The sequence below is a fragment of the Somniosus microcephalus genome, chromosome 15 (genome assembly GCF_052327205.1).
Source record: "Somniosus microcephalus isolate GS21.2 chromosome 15, FLI_Smic_1.0, whole genome shotgun sequence".
NCBI lineage: Eukaryota > Metazoa > Chordata > Chondrichthyes > Squaliformes > Somniosidae > Somniosus > Somniosus microcephalus.
In genome coordinates this window covers 96,737,942-96,763,321 of record NC_141001.1, presented here as the reverse complement: position 1 = coordinate 96,763,321, position 25,380 = coordinate 96,737,942, and positions in this window count along the sequence as shown.

The window sequence follows — 25,380 nt, the reverse complement described above, 5'->3', positions numbered from 1 at the left end:
CCGTCTGCCCCACCTGTGACAGAGACTGTAGGTCCCGCATTGGACTCATCAGTCACCTGCGAACTCATTTTTAGTGTGGAAACAAGTCATCCTCGGTTCCGAGGGATTGCCTAAGAAGAAGAAGATTGAGCGCTGGGAATCTCACTGACTGTATTTTAATAAAGGGTTAATCCACAGCGTCAGCTCTGGCTCAGTGAGTAGCACACTCGCCTTCTGAGTCACATAGGTCATGGGTTCACGTCCCACTCCAGGGACTTTAGCCCATAAATCTACACTGACACTCCAGTGCATTGCTGAGGGAGTGCTACATTGCTGGAGGTGCTGTCTTTCGGACGAGACATTAAACTGAGGCCCCGTCTGCTCTCTCAGGCGGACGTAAACGATCCCATGGCACTATTTCGAAGAAGAGCAGGGGAGTTATCCCCGGTGTCCTGGCCAATATTTATCCCTCAAAAAAACAGATTCTCTGGTCATTATCACATTGCTCTTTGTGGGAGCTTGCTGTGCGCAAATTGGCTGCCGCATTTCCCACATTACAACAGTGACTCCACTTCAAAAGTACTTCATTGGCTGTAAAGCACTTTGGGACGTCCGGTGGTCGTGAAAGACGCTATATAAATGCAAGCCTTTCTTTCTTTAAAACAATTCGGGCCTTCCCCTGGGGTGAGGCGCTGTTGGCGTATGGCCGACTCATGCAAAAGTTCAAAATTGCCTCCAACACCTTTGTCAAAATAGTAGGCAGAGGAATTCCATGCAAATTCATTAACAGGCTTGTTACTGGTGTATTGCAGCGCAATTTCTACCCATAAGAGCTGATGGATAAACATTTTGATTTATGTTCCCAGCACGGAGCTTCGCGTACAGTGCGAGTGCATACGAGGCATTTCTTTGCAGAAGTCAGCGCAGCCCGATTTTATTGGATGGAAAATTCATTTTGGGTCACAAATTGAGCACGCTGATGCCCGCACCCAAATTTCCGGCACGCACTTCCATCGTGCGAAGCATAAATCATAACATTCACTCCCATGTGTTACTTAATTTTATCTGACAGACATTCTTTGGGATTTTTTTGGGCTGAGGAAAAGTTATGCAGTGAAGGCAAAGTGAATGGCAATGGCGTTTTTTCTGATGATGAATTAGGTTAATTAAAGGATGCAGCTAATTGCATTCTTATTTACCAATATTTCATCTTTGTTATATGGCAAAGAGAGAAACTGCATACCTTTCCATCCTCTCGTGTTCTTTCTTTAGTTTTAATGACCTCAGTCATCTACATCACAGGAGTGCCAGCTGTGCCCTTCTTCACAAAGTCTGCGTTGCTATGGAACTGCGACCTAGGCAGCAGCATTTCATTGACTTCAGTGAGCAACAAAAAAAAAATATCTAGGCAATGATTTTTGAAATACAAAACAATCAACACAGTAGCTCTACCAATGGATAGCTTCGCTGAAGTCCGGTGGTCGAAAATTCTGAAACAAGAACAGAAAAATATCTTCCAGGACCACATTTTAATCATACTGGAAGATATTTTACTTTTTTTTAAAAAAAAAGGCTTAATCTTGAATGTGTGCTAATCAAAGTGAGCAACAACAGATAGCATTAAAGAACAGAAACTCACCCACTTTCTAGCTAATGACATTGGATTGGGTAAAACCTAGGTTTAAATGATATGTAATGCTCCCTGATACAGTAGTGCACTACCACATTATACTTAACCTCAGAAGGACATCCCTTATTGCACCAGCATGATATTTTCATTCAGCACCTTCTTTTTGTTCAGGCTTCTAAACCAGTTATTAAATGAATGCCTGTTACTAATGAATTCTGGACTGTTTCTTTGCTGTGGACTCATTAATGATCTTAGCTTTCCCATGGAGTGCATCAATGCAGATACCTATCGATGTGACAATGAATGAGAGTACCCATATATATTTTACTTCAAATGTCAAATGTTCTTAAGATTCAGGATACTTCAATCTTTTTTATTATTATTATTATTATTGAAAAACCGGGGGTGAAGAGCTAGCCCCAGAGTTTGGCACACCACCAAGATTAAAGCGAAGACCATGTTAATTAGGAAGTACAGGTAGACTATCCTTTATCCGCACTTCCGAAAACCGAAAACCTCTAAAAACCGAAAGTTTTTTCGTGGAGCATAAGTCGTGCGCACGACATGACCCGAATGGCGCCAAACATGACAGGAGTGGTCCGGGAGCTCTGCCTTTCCCTGTGAGCAGGGCAGAGGGTCACAGAGTTCCCTCCTGGGTAGGAGATTGCAGGCCAAGCCGGGCAGTGTGAAGGAGGTACCGGGAGTGAACCCAACAATACAGCGGCCAATCCAATAGCTGCAGCGGCCCGTCCGATAGTCTTTTCTTCCCCACCCCCGACCTGATTTGCGGGCCAGCTTAGTGTAGGAGTCAGCCAATATCCGGCTTTCCCACAACTGGTGGCGGCAGTCGAGCCCCAGACCCCCACTAAGTCAAGGAATTCAGATACGGAGCAGGGGGAGCCGGAAACCTCGATCTAACGGCAGAAATCAGCAGCCGTTTTGTTAGTTTTTTTTTCTTCCCCTAGCATTTTTTTAAACAGTCAGGCCGTGGAAAGAGTCTCTGTAGCTTAGCAACAGCTTCAGAGACGCTTCCGAGGCAGGGCCCGAGTGTTTACAAGCTGTTGCTAAGCAACAGTGTTTGTTGTCAGATACGGAGGTGAAAACCTTCTGAAATCCGAAAAATTCCAAAAACCGAAACACAGCTGGTCCCAAGGTTTTCGGATAAAGGATTGGCAACACAAAGCTTGCCTTTTAAAGTGTGAAGATTGTAAGAAGGGATGGCTGTCCTGAGGCAAAGAGTTCCACAGTTTATTATGGCATGGCAAAGAATGCACTGAAGCAGTTGACTGCTTGACAAATCTTAATTTAAAGTTTCTGAAGATATAGGCGAGAAGGAAATTCGTAGGATGGCATTTTTGGAGCTTAGAAGGAACAAGGGAGGGATTTTCGCAGAAGCAATATTAGTAAATAATGGTAAGAAATGTTGTGGTGGAAAGAAGTAGGAGACTAGCACTTGTCAAATGACAATCTTTTTCTACTATCATGACTAAGAGTGTAGAGAGGTTCTAGGGCAGCCTCACCAGATGTGAGAACAGTATTCACAGCTTGGACTGGTTTTATAGGTTGGGTCTCATATCTATGTTTCCTTGTTCTGGACCCCTCAATTATTGGAAACAGTCTGTTTTGAATTATTTTCTCCTATTCATAATTTAAACACCTCTAACAAATCAGCCATGAATCTCCTCTGTTGAGCCCATAATCTAGATTAACAGTTTGGCGCAGTATTGTGGGAGTGCTCTTGTTATCAATTGCTCTTGTTTAACTGAGGCTATTTACATGCAGGAATCAAAGTCACCTACATATTCAGCTACCTCAGCAAAGAACATATTTTTGAATGATTGCAGGATAATTTACACTAAATATAGTGATGTAGAATGATTATGATTACAACTTCAGGCTCATTAATTTCCATGAAGCCTGACCACTGTTTCCCCTTTGTGGCATCTTAGTTTCATAAGAACAGGAGTTGGCCATTCAGCCAACTCGAGTCTGTTCTGCAGAAATTTTCCACATAAATAAAACATTGAATATAAATAACTGTTGTAAACTTGTAAAAATATAGGATATTATTGGAGAAGCCATCCTTCAGGTGAGATGTTAAACTGAGGCCCTGTTTGCTGAATCCAGGCATTCAAGTGGATATCAAGGAAACCACTTACTAAAGAAGAGCAGTGAGTCATCCCCGTGCTTTGATCAACATTTCTCCCTAAACCAACACTGCCAAAAACAGATTAACTGGTGATTGCTGTTTGCAGGACTTTGCTGTGTGCAAAACGTCTGCCGTGTTTGTGCACATAAAAACAATAACTGCTTTGCAAAGTTATTTAATTATATGTTAATTGCTTTTGAATGTTTATTTTTGGTGTGATTAGGTGCTGTGTAAATGCAAGTTATTTCTTTTTTTTTTAAATGTTTAATTATTCGTTCCTGGGTTGTGGGCGTCGCTGACAAAACCAGCATTTGTTATCCATCCCTAATTGCCCTTGAGAAGGTGGTGGTGAGCCGCCATCTTGAACTGCTGCAGTCCGTGTGGTGAAGGTCCTCCCACAGTGCTGTTAGGGACGGAGTTCCAGGATTTTGACCCAGCGATGAAAAAGGAACAGCGATATATTTCCAAGTCGGGATGGTGTGTGACTTGGAGGGGTACTTGGAGGTGATGGTTTTCCCATGCACCTGCTGCACCTTGTCCTTCCAGGTGGTAGAGGTAGCGGGTTTGGAACATGCTGTCGAAGAAGCCTTGGCGAGTTGCTGCAGTGCATCTTGTGGTTGGTACACACTGCATCCACGTTTAAGGTGGCGGATGTGTACCAATCAAACGGGCTGCTTTGTCCTGCATGGTGTCAACTTGTGCCTTGTAGATGGTGGAAAGGCTTAGGGAAGTCAGGAAGTGAGATACTCGCCACAGAATATTCAGCCTCTGACCTGCTCTTGTAGCCACAGTATTTATGTGGCTGGTCGAGTTAAGTTTCTAGTCAATGGTGACCCCCAGGATGTTGATGGTGGGGATTCAGCGATGGTAATACCGTTGAATGTCAAGGGGCAGTGGTTAGACTCTCTCTTCTTGGAGGTAGTTATTGCCTGGCACTTGTGTGATGCGAATGTTACTTGCCACTTATCAGCCTGAATGTCATCCAGATCTTGCTGCATGCAGGCTTAGACTGCTTAATTATCGGAGGAGTTGTGAATGGAACTAAACACTGTGCAATATCAGCGAACATCCCCACTTCTGAGATTATGATGGAGGGAAGGTCAATGATGAAGCAGCTGAAGATGGTTGCATCTGAGGAACTCCTGCAGTGATGTCCTGGGGCTGAGATGATTGGACTCCAACAACAACCATCTTCCTTTGTGCTATGTATGACTCCAGCCAGTGGAAAGTTTCCCCCCTGATTTCCATTGATTTCAAATTTACTAGAGCTCCTTGATGTCACACTCGGTCAAATGTCAAGCGCAGTCACTCTCACCTCACCTCTGGAATTCAGCTCTTTTGTCCATGTTTGGTCAAGGCTGTAATGAGGTCTGGAGCTAAGTGGTCCTAGTGGAACCCAAACTGATCATCGGTGAGCAGGTTATCGGTGAATAAGTACTGCTTGATTGCTGCATATATCTGTTGAAAAAAAACAAAAAGCTTACAAATTTGATGCAATCCCCAATTGTTTATACAAATCTTAAAGTAAAAAGGTGATTGCAAAAAAACTGAATAATCATAATCATCCTACATGACTTATGTTTAGTGTAAATTATCCTGCAGTCACGCTAATATCTGTTCTTTGCTGGGGTAGCTGAATATGTAAGTGACTTTTATCCCTGCATGTAAATAGCCTCAGTTAAATGAAGTGTCAAGATCTCTTAAAATTTGTTCACGTAGAATGTTGCTGGTTGACATAAGTGAAATTTTCTCTAGTCTACTCTGCTTACATTTGTGGCTTGGTTTATAGCTTTAAACCCTTGACATTCAATGGCATTACCATCACTGAATCCCCCACCATCAACATCCTGGGGGTCACCATTGACCAGATACTTAACTGGACCAGCCACATAAATACTGTGGCAACAAGAGCAGGTCAGAGGCTGGGTATCCTGTGGCGAGTGTCTCACCTCCTGACTCCCCAAAGCCTTTCCACTATCTACAAGGCACAAGTAAGGAGTGTGATGGAATACTCTCCACTTGCCTGGATGAGTGCAGCTCCAACAACACTCAAGAAGCTCGACACCATCCAAGGCAAAGAAGCCCGCTTGATTGGCACCCCCTCTACCACCTTAAACATCCACTCCCTCCACCACCAGCGTACTGTGGCTGCAGTGTGTACCATCTACAAGATGCACTGCAGCAACTCGCCAAGGCTTCTTCAGCAGCACCTCCCAAACCCGCGACCTTTTCCACATAGAAGGACAAGGGCAGCAGACGCATGGGAACACCACCACCTCCAAGTTCCCCTCCAAGTCACACATCATCCTGACTTAGAAGTATATCGTCAATCCTTCATCGTCGCTGGGTCAAAATCCTGGAACTCCCTAACAGCACCGTGGGAGTACCTTCAGCACACGAACTGTAGCGGTTCAGGAAGGCGGCTCACCACCACCTTCTCATAGAAACATAGAAGATAGGAGCAGGAGTAGGCCATTCGGCCCCTCGAGCCTGCTCCGCCATTCAATGAGATCATGGCTGATCATCCAAATTCAGTACCCTGTCCCTGCCTTCTCTCCATATCTCTTGATCCCTTTAGCCTTAAGAAATATATCTAACTCCTTCTTGAATATATTTAATGAATTGGCCTCTACTGCCTTCTGTGGTAGAGAATTCCACAGGTTTACTGCTTTTTCTGGCCAATTTGTATGTCCTCTCCTTGGATCTTATGCTATCCCTAATTTCCCTTGTTAGCCACGGTTGAGTCACCTTCTTTGTTTTATTTTTATGCCAAACTGGGATGAACAAATTCTATAGTTCATCCATCCGATCTTTGAATGTTTGCCATTGCCTATCCACCGTCAACCCTTTGAGTGACATTCCCCAATCAATCCTACCCAACTCGCGCCTCATACCATCATAGTTTCCTTTATTAAAATTCAGGACCCTAGTCTCCAAGTCAACTACTTCACTCTCCCTCTTAATGAAGAATTCTATCATATTATGATCGCTCCGACCCAAGGGGCCTCGCACAACAAGATTGCTAATTAATCATTTCTCATTACATAATACCCAGTCTAAAATGGCCTGATCTCTAGTTGGTTCCTCGACATATTGGTCCAGGAAACCATCCCGTATACACTCCAGGAATTCCTCCTCCACAGTATTGTTACTAATTTGGTTAGCCCAATCTATATGTAGATTAAAGTCACCCATGATAACTGCTGTGCCCTTATTGCACGCTTCTCTATTTTCCCTTTTAATGCCATCCCCAACCTCCGCATTACTGTTTGGAGGTCTATATACCACTCCCACTAACGTTTTCTGCCCCTTGGTATTTCTCAGTTCTACCCATACAGATTCCACATCATCAGAGCTAATGGCCCAGAAATTCGTGTCGGGGGCTTCCCGCGGGTGAAAGCCCCTGACCTACACTTACCTATCGTGCCGACATTTGAGGCCTGGGCCTGCGTGGATTTCCGTTTTGCTGAGGATCACTCCCGGGCAGCGTCTGACGTCACGCTGCCCAGGAGTGCAGCCAGCGCGAAGCGTCCAGCATGGAGTGTAAGTGAGACACGCCCTATGAGGTTGCATTAGCATAGGACACACCCCCAATCTTTCTCACAAGCTGCAAAGCCTTGTTACATGCAGAGCAGGATTTTTAGTAGGTTCTTTGTATTTTTATGAATCTTTTGGTAACTTTTATAAATTTTTAAATACTTTTACATGATTTTGAAGAATCTGAAGTAGTTTTACACAGAATTTAAGCAATTTAAAGAGTTTTAAAAGCCCTGAAAGCATTTTTTTCATTCAATTTATTTAATTAGCAATGTGAAATGGCTGGAATGAGCACAATTCACGTCATTAAAAGAACTCAAAATTTCACTGACGATGACCTCAGCAACCTCCTCAATGAGGTGCAGGCGCAGCGCCTGCGCATCATTGGGAATGAGAAGTCCAGGGCGCCGCGAAAAGGACAGATGATAGCTTGGTCTTTCAAGTGGCAGCATAGGGCTCCAGTCACGGGGAGGGAAAAGGTGCAGGAAACGTTAGGGTGTCACCTTTTGCGCGGAGTGGGCCTTTGGCGTAGCGGTAAGCATCCCCGCCGCTGGGCCAGAAGGAGTAGGGTTTCGATCACCGCTCCGCACAGTCCCGGCAAGTGGAGTCGGAGCTCCGACTCTAAATTCTGAGTTGACATCCAGCGGAATACTTGCATCCGTGGGTGTGGGTGCCCCCCCCCTCGTATGGGTTGTGGGAGCCCGTAAAACCCTCCTGCCATAGGACTAACCACCCTAATGGCTGGTATGAAGATGGTTACGGTCACGGAAGGAGCATTAACGTGGCCAGAAATCCTTCCACCACTTCATGCAGTTCCCCAAAGGGAACAGTGCGAAGAAATGTACGACGACGACCTTTTGCACAATGCACCTCCTTGGACCCTCGATCACAGATGCGAGGGGGCAAATTGTTCAATTGTTAAATTTTTCATTTTATTGACATGTTAAATGTTGTCTTTGCTTTTTTCATTGAAATGTATATTTGTGACTGAAAGGATATGTAACCTTTTCGTTTAAACAGTGCAGCATGTAGTCACTTTGAAAAAAATTTCAACTTTTATTGGAGCAAAAGTATTTTTACAACAACTGTTTGAAAATTAGAAAATAGCTAGTTTCCAGCTTGAATGTCTTTATTGCACTAAGAAACCAGAAAAAGTCACGTTAAACTGTTTACAAATTTTTTTCTGAACTATTCATGTTTACAAATGTTTGAAAAGTAGAAAAAAGCTAGTTAACATTTAAAAGTTATAAACTACCTACATCAAAACTGAACCTGAAAACTGTTTGATGACGCAATAAAAGTTCACTGCTTCACTTTAAAATGTGTCTACTCCTTTCTTTGCCTTGCGGGGGGAGGGGTAGGTACAAGGCGACACTACCTCGTGAAGGTGTTGACTACTAGCAGTTACCAAGCAGCCTTTCTTTCGGAAGCACTTGGCTCCTCCCCATGAGGCCTGGCCACATGCACATTGCCATTGCCTTCATCCTCCATTTCAGCAGGGAGCTCTTCTGCAGTGTTAAGGGTCAGTCCTTCCTGCAGGGCAAAGTTATGCAAAGCACAACAGGCCATCACAATCCTTGCCACTTCCTGGTGAGAGTACTGCAAGGTCCCCCCTGACCTATCCAGGCACCGGAAGCGTGATTTCAGAACTCCTATTGTCCTCTCCACCACTTGACGTGTGGACACGTGTGCCTGGTTGTATCTCTCCTGAGCCTCATTATTGGTCTTGCGGTAGGGGGGTCATCAGCCATGGTCTTAGCGGGTAGCCCTTGTCGCCCAATATCCATGCGGATCCTGGAGGCAATTTGCTGAGAGCATCACACAAGTTAGAGTTACGGAGGACAAAGGAGTCATGATTACTTCCCCGGTGCCCTGCATTCACGTTTAGGATCCTGAGGTGCACATCACATAATATCATTACATTCAATGAATGATACCCCTTCCTGTTTATGTATGTCACAGGTGCATCCAGTGGTGCCTTCAATGCAATATGGGTTCCATCGACGGCCCCAATCACTTTGGGGAATCCAGCAATGCGATGAAATGCTAAGGCCATCTCCTTTTGATGTCGATTGGACAAGTCATACTTAATGAACTCTGAAAGCCTACGGCAAATGGCTTCTGTGACCTGGTGAATGCAAACCCTCGCAGCATTCTTGGAGATGTTGCTTATGTCACCGGTGCCTGCTTGAAATAATCCACTTGCAAAGAAGTTCAATGCTGTGGTTACCTTCATGTTCACTGACAAGGCAGTGCGGGTCTTCAAGCGTGGTTCCAGGTCCGCCTTCAACATGTCACATAGTCGGCCGATTGCCTCTTTACTGAAGCGCAGCCTCCTCACACACAACTCCTCCGACAGCATCTCAAATGATCGCCTCTCCCTGTACACTCTGTGGGGTGGGTAGTTGTTCCTTCTGATCAGGAGACGGTTATGGTTCCTCACTCTTCTACGTTGTTCCCTGGCGTTCCGAATTCTTTGAAGCAAAACCACACAGAGCATCAGGGCAACATTTCTATAAGAGGGCATGTTTCTCGCTCACAGGGCTCGTCTTTACACAGACGTACTTGTAAGGAAAAAATGGAAATAGTTGTTAAAGTTATTTTAATAAACTGTGGCTAGAAAATCACCTCGGCCTATGGCAGGAAACATGCTTTAACGGCTTGGGAACACGTCATACCCGCTTGATGAATAGCACAGGCCGAGATGATTTTCCAATAACCAACATTTTCTGAAAGTCATAATTACATACATACACTCATCCACATACTGAAAGGAATATATACATAAATACACATACTTCACGGAATATATACAGACATACATACATTCATACATACATACTTACTTAAAAGATATATTACAAATGAAAAGTTTATTTTTTAAACATTTTATTCATTTTTAAACAGTCATTTTCACATTTAATAAACAAATCAAATTCAATTAGGCCTTGCACACAGCTAGAGTTGATCCTTATACCTACACTACTCAAAACCCGTTTAAAAAAAAAAAATTAAGTTGGAAACTTACCTCAGACTTTCTTACAATAAATTCCCTCCCTTTCACAACTAAAAATGTGCCGTTTAGAAGCACCACTGCTGAAAGAATTCTTCCTTGTTAGCGTTACGGAGCTTCTGGGCGGCTTTACTCCTCCTTTTTAAATGTGTAAATGGTGGGGACTTACCCTCACTCCACCAATTCATAAAAACGCCAAATTTCAATGCGCACGCGCTGCCTGAAACGTCGCACGCGTTCCACCTATTAACCCCTGCTTTCAGGGGAAAGTAAATGCCGGTTTTCCGCGCATGCGCTGTGCATGCTGAAAACCGGCGCTTCCATCGGGCCCACGCGTGAGTACCTGGTGCGTACTCACGCGTTGGGACACAAATTTCTGGGCCAATATCCTTCCTTACAATTGTGTTAATCCCCTCTTTAACCAGCAATGCTACCCCACCTCCTTTTCCTTTTTGCCTATCTTTCCTGAATATTGAATACCCCTGGATGTTGAGTTCCCAGCCTTGGCCACCCTGGAGCCATGTTTCCGTAATCCCAATCATATCATATTTGTTTACCTCTATTTGCGCAGCTAATTCATCCACCTTATTATGAATGCTCCTCGCATTAAGACACAAAGCCTTCAGGCTTGTTTTTTTAACGCTCTTAGACCTTTTAGAATTATTGTTTACTGTGGCCATGTTTGATTTACACCCTTGATTTCTCCGACTGCCACCTTTGTTTTTCTCCTTCCTGTCTTTTGCTTCTATCCTTGTTTCCCGTTCCTCTGTCTCCCTGCTCAGGTTCCCAACCCCCTGCCATTTTAGTTTAAACCCTCCCCCAGAGCACTAGCAAACACTCCCCCTAGGACATCGGTCCCGGTCCTGCCCAGGTGCAAACTGTTCAGTTTGTACTGGTCCCACCTCCCCCAGAACCGGTTCCAATGTCCCAGGAATTTGAATCCCTCCCCCTTGCACCATTCCTCTAGCCACGTATTCATCTGAAATATCCTTCTATTTCCACTCTGACTAGCACGTGGCACTGGTAGCAATCCTGAGATTACTACCTTTGAGGTCCTATTTTTTAATTTACCTCCTAACTCCCTATATTCAGCTTTTAGGACCTCATCCCATTTTTTACCTATATCGTTGGTACCTATATGCACCACGACAACTGGCCGTTCACCCTTCCCTTCCAAAATGTTCTGCAGCCGCTCTGACACATCCTTGACCCTTGCACCAGAGGGGCAACACACCATCCTGGAGTCTCGTTTGCGACCGCAGAAACACCTATCTATTCCCCTTACAATAGAATCCCCTATTACTATAGCTCTACCCCTCTTTTTCCTCCCGTCCTGTGCAGCAGAACCACCCCTGTTGCCAGGAAGTTGGCTGTTGCTGCCTTCCTCTGATAAGCCATCCCCCTCAACAGTATCCAAAGTGGTATATCTGTTTGAGAGGGGGATGACCACAGGGGACTCCTGCACTACCTGCCTGCACCTACTACTCTGCCTGGTGGTCACCCATTCCCTTTCTGCCTGTGCAAACTTTACTTGCGGTGTGACCAACTGTTCAAACGTGATATCCACGACGTCCGCAGCATCGTGAATAGTCCAATATGTATCCAATCGCAGCTCCAGCGCCGCAATGTGGTCTGCCAGTAGCTGCAGCTGGATACACTTCCTGCACACATGGTCGTCAGGGACACAGGAAGTGTCCCTGATTACCCACATAGCGCAGGAGGAGCATATCACGGGGCTGAGGTCTCCTGCCATGACTTACCCTTTAATTAATTTAAATTAAATCAAAGGCAATTAGGGATGGGCAATAAATGCTGGCCTTGCCAGCAACACCCACATCCCATAAAAACGAATTAAAAAAATATATTATTATTTGATAAACATAAGTGGCATGAACAAGGTCTATTAGAACACTGGTAGGTTCAATGTAGCGTTGATTTGAGTTGCAAGTTAGACGAAGAATAATTGATGAGAAGTGGTTGATTGCAGGAAATAGACCATCGCACAATGTCAGTCAAATTCATCTACAGGCACTGCACACACAAGAGGATTAAATCGTTTGGGGGAAAAATTCGGTATCGCCCCGTTTGGGGCGCAATTATCGGCCGGGTGCAAAGTTTAGCACCTGGCGCTAATTATCGCCTCTGACTGCAAACTTGGCTTGTATCGTCCCTGGAGGTGATTGGAGCACTAAATCAGGTGCTACACACCTCTCTTAAGCCGCTAATGCCGAGGAGCGAGGCGCTAACTCAGAGCGCTGGCGAAGCTCATGTGATGTCAGTCAGCAATGGAGCACAGACACACTGGCACCGGCCAATTCTTAAAGGGGAGGGTCGATCTTGCTCTCCATCCACACCCTGCTCATTGCAGCCTTGAATCTCAGCCTGGAGAGACCTGTACATCAAATCTGCTGGAAAGAACAATGGAGAGGCCCAGGGAAAGAGCTCACAGTGCAGTCTCTTCTAAATCGATGCAAGGAAGGTCAAATCAAAATGAACCTGCAAAGTGCAGCTCAGTACCCAAAACTCCTTCACACAGCTTTGAATCTCTCCAGAAGTCTCTCTCTCTCTCTCTCTCTCTCTCTCTCTCAGAATGCATGGTGCAAAAATTTCGCTAACAAAAAAAGTCAGGAAGTGGTCGCCTTTAAATAGCACTCCACCAGTCCCTTCCCGACCGCAAAACATTCCCCTCAACCTGTCATTGCTAGCGGCAGGCGGTAAGGCAGGGGGCGCCACTCAATATCCGGTCTGGGGCGCTACCGGGGCATTGCACACTCGACTGACGTCACGATCTGCGGGCGCGAGAGATCATAGCAGTAGTGTTTAGCGCTGCCGCAAAATGTCTGGTCAAATTCGCGAGCGGCGAAAACATCACCGCGTCCGAGCGCTAGTTGCTTTGCGTCCCATTAGCGCCCTCTTAGGGTGTTAACGGGAGGCGCAAAGCAACTAAATTTTTCCCCTTTATTTTCTACAGGACATCAATGTCCCATTATTCAGTTTAGAGTGTTTGTCCTTCTAAAGCTGCAGGAGATAGTTTCTTTAAATACATTTTAGTAATAAAATGTTGCTACTCACAGCTTCAGGCTCATTAATTCCCATATTGTCTGACCACTATTTCCTATATTGTGGCATCATAGTTTCATAGGAACAGGAGTAGACCGTTCAGCCCCTTGAGCCTGTTGGACTTTCCAGATACGTATAACATTGATTGTTGTAAACTTGTACAAAAATAAGATGTCTATATTAGCAAAAAGCTAACTGCAAGTGGACATGGGCATGCAACTCGGGGGATCTATTTCTGTAAACCACGTATTGAGTGGAAATTAGAACTATTATAACTGTTTAAGGTGAGCTTATTTTAATTCATTGTCGGCATTTACTGAATGCATTTACAGAAGTTTGATCATTCTTGTTTATTTGTCAACCAGTTTTATTCTAGCCGCATTATTTGCATTTTTCAGAAGATTTGTACCAATAAATCTTGGAATATTTACCTAATTCTGACGCATGACTCATTGAAAGTAGTTCCAATAAACAAATAAATACTTCAAATAAACCACTGCTTTCAAATGTAGGCGTTCAGTATAAACCTAATCAGGATTTATTATTCATTGGAATAAAGTCTATTCAACCAATCACCTGTATATATTTTCTATTTGACAAAGATTATTACGTTACTCTACCAAATTAGAAGAAGCAAAAGTGGCATGCCAATATGTTACTAGCAGATCAGTGCATTGTTAATGGAATTTAAAAAAATTTAAACATGAAATTCCACGTACTACTTATAAATTGGAAATGTAAATCCTGATGCTCAGTTAATTTTCAACCCCCACCCTTATTTTGATTCAGTGTTGAACCAAGCACAAGTGTGTTTATTTGCAGACTGGACCTTTAATTCCTTAAATTAATGTTGAATCATGAACAGATGCACTGAAAGGTAATCTGCAAAAGCCTGGCATTTAAATTGATCCCAGAGACAGCCGCCTCACAGCTCTTGCTGTTCAGATGTCTGTACAAGGTTGTTTTTAAAATTTTGTTCCCATGATGCTAAGGGCTGTGATCCAGACACCTGCAACCACCCAATCAAAATGAAAGCAGGCAGCATTGATGTTGGCGACCGATCTACCATTTCACTGTGTAAACACTGACAAATTAAGGGTGTAGCTGGGCTTTGAAGACTCGTTAATGAGGACATCCATGCACAGCATACGCTCATTTAAATATATACACCATTAGAGAATGAAGCCTTTCAAATAGGCAAGGGATATTTGAAATGTCATTGTAGTGTTATTCATAATGGTGTGCAGCTTTAAAGAGACAACATGCCATCATTTTCCTGATTCTAATCACTCAACCATTGGTGGCCGTGCCTTCAGCTGCCAAGGCCCTAAGCCCTTGAATTCCCTCCCTAAACCTCTCCGCCTCTCCGCCTCTCTTTCCTCCTTTAAGATGCTCCTTAAAACCTACCTCCTTTCACCTGCCCTAATTTTCCTTATGTGGCTCAGTGTCAAATTTTATTTTATAACACTCCTGTGAAGCGCCTTGGAATGTTTTACTACGTTAAAGGCGCTATATAAATACAAGTTGTTGTTATGGAAATATACCATGGCCTCCAGTGTCATCTAAGGAATTTTCCTATTGCGAAATGAAATCTTGGGGGTATGTTGGCATGGACACGCTAGCATGATGGTATGTTCAATGCCAATGTGCCAGCTTTTGCACGTCTTCATACAGCCCGTGTGGCAGAGAGGATAGCATGAATGCAATGTGTGAATAATTGGCCTTTCTGAGTGAAATATCTTTTTTCCTGTAATCCATTGACAAAGCAGAATTTCAGTAATGAGTTTAAAGGACAGAATCAATTATAATAAAAAGCAATTGCTGATGGATAAAGTGTGATTAATATTCCAGGATTTATAAAAATATGTACTGTATATATTTATATAACAGTCCTCCCAATGGTCTCAAGGGTAAAGCGACCTGATATAGTAAAGTAACCATCTAAACCATAAAGACCAGAAAAATACCAGGTTCAATTCCGATTCTCTGCTGAATTAGCAGATCTTACCCAGGGCAGCAGTTCATTGCCTCCGTGTTCCTGGGCTAGGAAGGCAGAAATCAACCAGAGTTCCCACTCCAGAGTAACCCTACTGGAAAATATATATGGGTGGACATTGGGTGAGAACAGATTGGGCTCGGCTGTGATGCCCTCCACGTGTCAACACCTGCTGTCCAAGCTCACAAATGAACAATGTATCTACTGAGGCTTTCTGAAGAATGGCCACATCCCAGTCAATTGCTGCCACTCACAGAATTCTACCCCAATAAGAGTCAGAGCCTCCAGGAGGAAAGCGGAGGATTAAAAAAAAAAAATCTGTGTTTTAATAACTGCACTAAATAATTGAATCTACTCGAATTTTATGGGACCTCACACACCACATAAACGTACTTTATAACCAATTCTCTATAATAAACCATACTAACTCACTGCTGGCCTGTGAAATGTAGCATATTAACTTAGGTCTGGAAATATTACCTATTTTTGCCACAGAAAAACTTTGCTTGCGTAGTTGAATACTTCCTGGTAAATAATTAAGTGAGAGTAAATTTCAGTGAGGCTCCACGCCTGGGTCAAAGCCTCGCTGGACCAGAGCATGAGTCACAGAATTAACTCTATGTGTTAAGGGATCTATCTGCAACCCAATGAAGCTCCGTGCTGAGAGTAAAACCCTTCCGAATTTATCCAATTCAGTGAGACCTTGCAATACTTATGAATATTATTATAGGCAATAGATTTTGGTGTTACTAAAGAGCATTATTGGGAATGTGCTGTGAGGTTAATTACAATTTAGGAGATTCAGATAACATCACAACTCGAGAATAAAGCTAGAGCAATTTACGTAGTCAATTGGAACCCTGGATTGTGAAATGTTTTGCATACTCCCAACAGTCTTTTTTGTTTAATGCAGTTTTCCCTGAAATACAATATTCTTTCCTATGCTACAGTCTCATGTCCCACAAATCTTGAATTTCTAACACTTACAATGACGAGTGTTTCGATCTCGGTCAGGATTTTTTAAATGGAGACATTCCCAGCTTCCTGAATAAATCCCTTCTCAGAAACCCATGTTTCAGCGGATGTCAAAGTGGAGGTCCACATGAACTAATTGGGTAATGGTGTAACAGCCAGCTTGACCTGATCCTAAGAACAACATTATATTGAAGAAGCTACAATATACAGAGTCTTTCAACTTCTGTTCATTTTGTTTAACATTCTTGTTTAAGCTCATTCCAGTTCATACGTTGTGTTACTGCTACCAGGTGTCACCGTTATAATCAGAAATACATAGAATCTACAACATCGAAACAGGGCGTTCGACCCAACTTTGTTGGTGTTTACCCTCCAGGTGTGCAAGTATTCCTAATCACGTTACCCGCCCTATTCTCTTCATATCCCTTCCTCTCCTTTACTTTCATCCATCTATCAAATCTAATCGTGAATGTTGACATAGTTTCTGCATCAACCACTATCAATTCAATTCAATTCAATTCAAATCGCTTTATTGGCATGACAAGTTACATCTTATGGAAGTAAATTCCATGGCCTCACAACCAATGTTCCCTTTAAGCTGCACTGTGCTCTGCAGCTCCCTCGCAGCCGGCTCACCAGCTTTTAAATAGGGAAAAAACGCACATGCACAGTATTTTGAATGGGTCGCGCAGCCTCTTAAAGGGACCGTGCACCCAAAGAAAATTAAAGGGAACATTGCTCACAACTCTCTGTGTGAAGAAGTTTCAACTGCCTTCTGTTCTAAACCTCTTACATTTAAAGTTATATCTGTTGCCCCTCATTCTACTCCCCACAACTACTGGGAACAGTCTGCTTCTATCTACCCTGTCCAATCCTTTCATAATTTTAAACAATTCTATCAGATCGCCTCATAATAAGTGATGTTCCAACAAAAATAGCCCCAATTTTTCAGGTCTTTCTTTGTATTTGTATTTCCTCATACCATGCAGCCTCCAAGTGAATCTGTGTCAGGAAGGGACAGAATTTATAAAGATAAACGTAAAGTAGTAAAGGGGGTAAAAGCAGGAATAAACTGTCACAAAACATATTTAAAAGTTCTTTATCTGAATGCACGCAGCATTCGTAACAAAATAGATGAGTTGACGGTACAAATAACTACATATGGGTATGATCTGGTGGCCATTACGGAAAAATGGCTGCAGGGTGACCATGACTGGGAACTAAACATCCAGGGGTATTTGACTATTAGGAAGGACAGACAGGAAGGAAAGGGAGGTGGGGTGGCTGTGTTAATAAAGGATGGAATCACTGCAATAGTCAGAAATGATATTGGGTCATAGGATCAGGATAGTGAAATGGTTTGGGTGGAGATAAGGAATAATAAGGGGGAAAAGTCACTAGTGGGCGTAGTCTATAGGCCTCCTAACAGTTGCAACTCTATTGGTTGGAGTATAAATCAGGAAATAGTTGGGGCTTGTAATAAGGGAACAGCTATAATCATGGGAGATTTTAACTTTCATATTGACTGGACAAATCAAATTGGGCAGGGCAGCCTCGAGGAAGAGTTCATAGAGTGCATTAGGGACGGGTTCCTTGAGCAGTATGTTACTGAACCAACCAGGGGGCAGGCAATCTTAGATCTGGTCCTGTGTAATGAGACAGGATTAATAAAAAATGTCCTAGTAAAGGATCCCCTTGGAATGAGTGACCATAACATGGTTGAATTCCAAATTCAGTTGGAGGGTGAGAGAGTTGGATCTCAAACCAGCGTACTAAGCTTAAATAAAGGAGACTATGAAGGTATGAGAGCAGAGTTGACTAAAGTGGAATGGGAAAATAGATTAAGGTGTAAGAAGGTATATGAGCAGTGGTGTACATTCAAGGAGATATTTCACAACTTTCAAGAAAAATATATTCCACTGAGGAAAAAGGGGCGTAAAAGAAAAGACAGCCATCCGTGGCTAAGTAAAGTAATAAAGGATAGTATCCGACTGAAAACAATGGCATATAAAGTAGCCAAATCTAGTGGGAGGATAGAAGATTGGGAAGCATTTAAAAGCCAGCAAAGAATAACTAAAAGATTAATTAAGAAAGGGAAGATAGATTATGAAAGTAAACTAGCAAAAAATATAAAAACAGATAGCAACAGTTTCTACAGTTATATAAAAAGAAAAAGGGTGGCTAAAGTGAATGTTGGTCCCTTAGAGGACGAGACCGGGAAATTAGTAGTGGGGAACATGGAGATGGCAAAAACGCTGAACAAATATTTTGTCTCAGTCTTTACAGTAGAGGACACTAAAAATATCCCAACACTGGACAAACAGGGGGCTATGGGGGGGAGGAGCTAAACACAATTAAAATCACGAAGGAGATGGTACTCAGTAAGATAATGGGACTTAAGGCAGATAAATCCCCTGGACCTGATGGCTTACATCCTAGGGTCTTGAGAGAAGTAGCGGTAGGGATTGCGGATGCATTGGTGGTAATTTTCCAAAACTCCCTGGATTCAGGAAAGGTCCCAGCAGATTGGAAAACTGCTAATGTAACACCCTTATTTAAAAAGGGAGGTAGACAAAAGGCTGGAAACTATAGACCAGTTAGCCTAACATCTGTGGTTGGTAAAATGTTGGAGTCCATTATTAAGGAAGCAGTAACAGGACATTTGGATAAGCATAATTTAATCGGATAGAGTCAGCATGGTTTTATGAAGGGGAAGTCATGTTTGACAAATTTGCTCGAATTCTTTGAGGATGTAACAAACAGGGTGGATAAAGGGGAACCAGTGGATGTGGTGTATTTGGACTTCCAAAAGGCATTTGACAAGGTGCCACACAAAAGATTACTGCACAAGATAAAAAATCACGGGATTGGTGGTAATATACTGGCATGGGTGGAAGATTGGCTATCTAACAGAAAACAGAAAGTTGGGATAAATGGTTTATTCTCGGGTTGGCAATCAGTAACTAGTGGTGTTCCGCAGGGGTCAGTGCTGGGACCCCAACTCTTTACAATCTATATTAATGATTTGGAGGAGGGGACCAAGTGCAACGTATCCACGTTTGCTGATGATACAAAGATGGGAGGGAAAGCAGCGAGTGAGGAGGACATAAAAAACCTGCAAAAGGACATAGACAGGCTAAGTGAGTGGGCAGAAATTTGGCAGATGGAATATAATGTTGGAAAATGTGAGGTTATGCACTTTGGCAGAAAAAATCAAAGAGCAAGTTATTATCTAAATGGAGAGAAACTGCAAAGTGCTACAGTACAAAGGGATCTGGGCGTCCTGGTGCATGAAACACAGAAGGTTAGTATGCAGGTACAGCAGGTGATCAGGAAGGCCAATGGAATCTTGGCTTTTATTGCAAAGGGGATGGAGTATAAAAGCAGGGAAGTCTTGCTTCAGTTATACAGGGTACTGGTGAGGCCACACCTGGAATATTGTATACAGTTTTGGTTTCCATATTTAAGAAAAGATATACTTGCTCTCGAGGCAGTTCAGAGAAGGTTCACTCGGTTGATTCCGGAGATGAGGAGGTTGACTTATGAGGAAAGGTTGAGTAGGTTGGGCCTCTACTCGTTGGAGTTCAGAAGAATGAGAGGCGATCTTATCGAAACATATACGATTGTGAGGGGGCTTGATCGGGTGGATGCGGGGAGGATGTTTCCACTGATGGGTGAGACTAGAACTAGGGGGCATAATCTTAGAATAAGGGGCTGCTGTTTCAAAACTGAGATAAGGAGAAACTTCTTCACTCAGAGGGTAGTAAATCTATGGAATTTGCTACCTCAGAGAGCTGTGGAAGCTGCGACATTAAATAAATTTAAAACGGAGATAGACAGTTTCCTAGCTGATAAGGGAATTAGGGGTTACGGGGAGCGGGCAGGGAAGTGGACGTGAGTCTAGGTTTGGATCAGCCATGATCCTATTGAATGGTGGAGCAGGCCCGAGGGGCCGTATGGCCTACTCCTGCTCCTACTTCTTATGTTCTTTTATGTACCCTCTCTGTAAAACCTCAATATTCTTCCTATAGTGCAAAGCCCAATGTAGCACACAGTACGCTAACTGAGGTCTTAAGGTTTTAATAGGCTCATCATTACTTTTTGGCTTTTATATTATAAACCTCTTGTGATAAAACCTAGCTCTACTTCTGTGGTTCTGCATCATGTGAAATGAAGGGAGTGTTTTAATGTAAAATAATACTGTATTATGTGAAAAAGAGGGAACTGGTCTACAGACTCTCTCTCTCTCTCTCTCTTTTCTGTATTTTTTATTTAATTAGGGCTCTTTAATGTGGAAGATGGAGGAGAATCTAAATACTTTTTAATGTGTTGCTTACTTCATAGCTCTACTGCTGATAACAGTGTCAACTTGAATGGCAGGTCAGGAGACGAGGCAGCACCTAAGGAGTTGGGTTCCACCAGTGCCTCCAGAGACAGTGCTACCGTCAAAGAAGACATAAGTCAAGAAAGATACGATGGCCAGAAAACACAGCCATGAGCCGTGACTTCAAAACTGCAGATCACAAGCTCCCAGTGCCAATGTTAGCATTTGTAAAATAGAAATTCTTTAACTCTTTCACTTTAAAACTCTTTTGTAGGTGAGAGAATTATGTCATGTGCTCTTTTTGGCTTTACTAGTCACTTTCAACTTGTGTTTTTTGCCTATTGGTAGAAAATCAGAATTATGTAGCTGGCTACTGTTGGTACCAAATGTAATTTACCCAGCAACGTGACTGGTCTGATGCACTAGCACACAGAATGAGATATTTTCAAAGTTTTGCGCAGTGTCACAAAAATGTGCAGCACAACCACTTAAACCCAAATTTTGTAAAAATCTGGGTCGAAGGGGGCGATTTTGCCAATGGGGGCGTGTTGGAGGTGGGACTGCTGCTTGTCGGGTTTCAGTCCTGCCTCCATCGACTTGTGGCCAACCCACGCTATTTTCCCTTGATTGACCTTGTTGAGCCCGCCCAGCGGGCTTAGCAGGCCAATTAAGGGGAAGCCGGTTACAGAGACTGTCAGCATATGACGTTTCATCTGTCAAAAATTTGAGAAGCTGTCAAACACTGACATTCTCTGTTGTTTGGTGAGTTCTTGTACTCAAGACTCACCAAACCTCTTTTGTGAGCAGAAAGCAGATGGCTGTTGCATCGGAGAATGCAGCGGCCATTCGGTCATCTCTGCCATTGAGACGCCGGAGCCTCCGCATCCCCAGCGATTGAAGCCTGCAGGAAGAAACAAAGGTAAGGAAACTTTTTCTATCACTTTTCACTCACCTCACATACTTACCTCTCCACACTTGCACCCATCACTCACCTCCGCAGCGCACTTTTGCACCCCTCTGACTCCCGTAAACCCTCTGCTCGCCTCGCTGACCCTGGCGGGGTTCTCAGCCTTCGGGAAGCCCACACTTGTGTGGGTAAAATGGGGATAATCCTCTTAACTGCCTGTTAATGCTGTGGAGTGGAAATCTCTATGAATTGGGTTTAGACTATGCCAAACACTTTTCAGGTAGGAGTCTTGCATGCAAGAGAAACAGGGAGACTTTTACCCTACCAACTTGGTGGATTTCAAGCCCAGTTCCCAGTTTTGAAAATACATTGTTTTAATGTGCACAAAAAAATCAAGTCCCTCCTGCATTCACAAAAATTCAAACCCCTATACACAAAAGTATTTAAGCTCCCATACACATAAATGGGTAGTTCCCCAACAAAAGTGCATTCAAGATCATCCTACTTAAAAATGCAAGCACTATACACAAGAATTGTGAGACGCCCATAAATAAAAATTCCAGAACCTGATGCACAGAAAATGTGAGGCCCCCCCTATATAAACAATCCCCAACTCCAGTACACACAAAAAAAGCTCTACACAAAAACATATTTGCAGAAGCGGCCCTCAGATATGTCCCAGGAGGGGGAAATTGGAGCAGTCAATGGGGGGGACCATAGACACCTAAAAAGAAAGCCCCACTAATTTAGCAGCGGGACCAATGCCTGCAATGCCACTGGACGTCACACTGCTAAATTGGTATGCTTTGCGCCCATGTTAGTCCCGTGAAACGGGTGCAAAGCATACAAATTTCTACCCCATTGCTGCTGATGTTAAGCTGCTGTGTCAGCTTGTTCCCCAGGAAGAATACAACAATATGAAAGAGTTCTGCAACATGATTTTATTTCAGATTTTATATGGTGATACGAACTTCACTTTGTACCTCTAAATCGAATCAACTTTGGACACTACAGATCTCCAAATTGGCATAAATGGATACTGTTTGTACTGTCTGAGGAGGATGCTGTGGTTACATTTTTAAAATGACTACAAAAAGGGAATGCTTTCCATGCCCTGGAGTATATTGAGCATGCCTAACAACTCTTGTAGTGGTGAACGGTTATTTTTCAGACTGGAGGATAATACAGTTGTGTCCCCCAGGGGTCAGTATTAGGACCACTGCCATTTTTGATATATATTGATAACCTGGATTTGGGTATAGGGGGTATAATTTAAAAGTTTAGAAACATAGAAAAATAGGAGCAGGAGGCCATTCGGCCCTTCGAGCCTGCTCCACCATTCAATATGATCATGGCTGACCCTCTATCTCAATACCATAGTCCCGCTCTCTCCCCATACCCCTTGACGCCTTTTGCGTCTAGAAATCTATCTAACTCCTTCTTAAATATATTCAGTGACTTGGCCTCCCCAGCCTTCTGTGGTAGAGAATTCCACAGGTTCACCACTCTCTGAGTGAAGAAATTTCTCCTCATCTCAGTCCTAAATGTCCTACCCCGTATCCCGAGACTGTGATCCTTCGTTCTAGAGCCCCCAGCCAGGGGAAACATCCTCCCTGCATCCAGTCTGTCTAGCCGTGTCAGAATTTTACAAGTTTCAATGAGATCCCCTCTCATTCTTCTAAACTCTAGTGAATACAGACCTAGTCAACACAATCGCTCCTCATACGAAAGTCCTGCCATCCCAGGAATCAGTCTGGTGAACCTTCGCTGCACTCCCTCTATGGCAAGTATATCCTTTCTTAGGTAAGGAAATCAAAACTGCACACAGTACTCCAGGTGTGGTCTCACCAAGGCTGTGTATAACTGTAGTAAGACATCCTTGCTCCTGTACTCACTGGGGTTTAGAAGAATGAGAGGGGATCTCATTGAAACATATAAAATTCTAACAGGACTAGACAGACTAGATGCAGGAAGGATGTTCCCGATTGTCGGGGAGTCCAGAACCAGGGGTCACAGTCTAAGGATAAGGGGTAAACCATTTAGGACAGAGATGAGGAGGAATTTTTTCACCCAGAGAGTGGTGAACCTGTGGAATTCTCTACCACAGAAGGCAGTTGAGGCCAATTCATTAAATATATTCAAGAAGGAGATATATTTCTTAAGGCTAAAGGGATCAAGGGATATGGAGAGAAGACAGGGACAGGGTACTGAATTTGGATGATCAGCCATGATCGCATTGAATGGCGGAGCAGGCTCGAGGGGCTGAATGGCCTACTCCTGCTCCTATCTTCTATGTTTCTATATTTCTATGTTTACTCAAATCCTCTTGCAATGAAGGCCAGCATACCATTTGCCTTCATAACTGCTTGCTGCACCTGCATGTTTGCTTTCAGTGACTGGTGTACAAGGACACCAAGGTCCCTCTGTACATTAACATTTCCCAATCTATCACCATTTAAATAATACTCTGCCTTTCTGTTTTTCCTACCGAAGTGGATAACTTCACATTTATCCACGTTATACTGCATCTGCCATGCATTTGCAAACACAAAACTTGGAAATGTAGTTAGCAATGAGGAAGAAAGTAGTAGAGTTCAGGAGGACATAGACAGACTGGTGAAATGGACAGACACCATGGCAGATAACATTTAATGCAGAGAAGTGTGAAATTATGCAGTTTGGGAGGAAGAATGAGGAGAGGCAATATAAACTAAATGGTACAATGTTAAAGAGGTTGCTGGAACAGAGACCTGGGGGTTCACATACCCAAATCTTTGAAGGTGGCAGGACAAGTTGATAAAGCAGTTAGAAAAAGCATACGGGATCCTTCGATTTATAAATAGAGGCATAGAATACAAAAGCAAGGAAGCGATGCTAAACCTTTATAAATCACTGGTTAGGCCTCAGCCAGATTATTGAGTCCAATTCTGGGCACCACACTTTAGGAAATATGTCAAGGCCTGGGAGAGGGTGCAGAGCAGTTTTATCATAATTATACCAGGGATGAGAGACTTCAGTTATGGGGGGAGACTCGAGAAGCTGGGATTGTTCTCAAAACAGAAAAGTTTAAGGGAAGATTTAATAGAGTTGTTCAAAAATATGAGGGATTTTGATAGAGTAAATTAGGAGAAATAGTTTCCACTGGTGGGTGGGTTGGTAACCAGAGGAGACAGGTTTAAGATGATTTGCAAAAGAACCAGAGGGTAAATGAAGAGAAATTTGTTTACGCAGAGAGTTGTTATGCACTGCCTGAAAGGGTGGTTGAAGCAGATTCAATAGTAACTTTCAAAAGGGAATTGGACATATACTTGTAAAGGAGGGGTATGGGGAAAGAGGGGAGTGGGACTAATTGGATAACTCTTTCAAAGAGCTGGCACAATGGGCACAAGACCTCCTTCTGTGCAGTAAGATTCTATAACCCTTAATCTCACATTAAATCAAATTCTTTTATTTACAAGTTACCCTGGAGCCCATCCTATTCAACAGATGGGATTCAACAGATGGGATGCAGTATTCTGTAACTTTGTTAGTAGCTACCTTTACTGTGTCATTTATTTTATTCCTATTCAAACTATACTGTTTTTTATGTTCTACTTAATGTGCTTTATTTTGCTGGAAATTCATCTGCAGCAACATTGGAGAACATAGCTCGGAGTGTGACTGTGTGCGATTACAGCTGGGAACATGATCAGATTAATATTCCGGGCAAATGCATTCGCCCAGGAGGAATTTACAGAGGTGTTCAATTGACGGGGATGAGTAAAGGCGTTTTGGCTTTTCAATTGTGTGTCGGGAAGTCACATGTGTAGC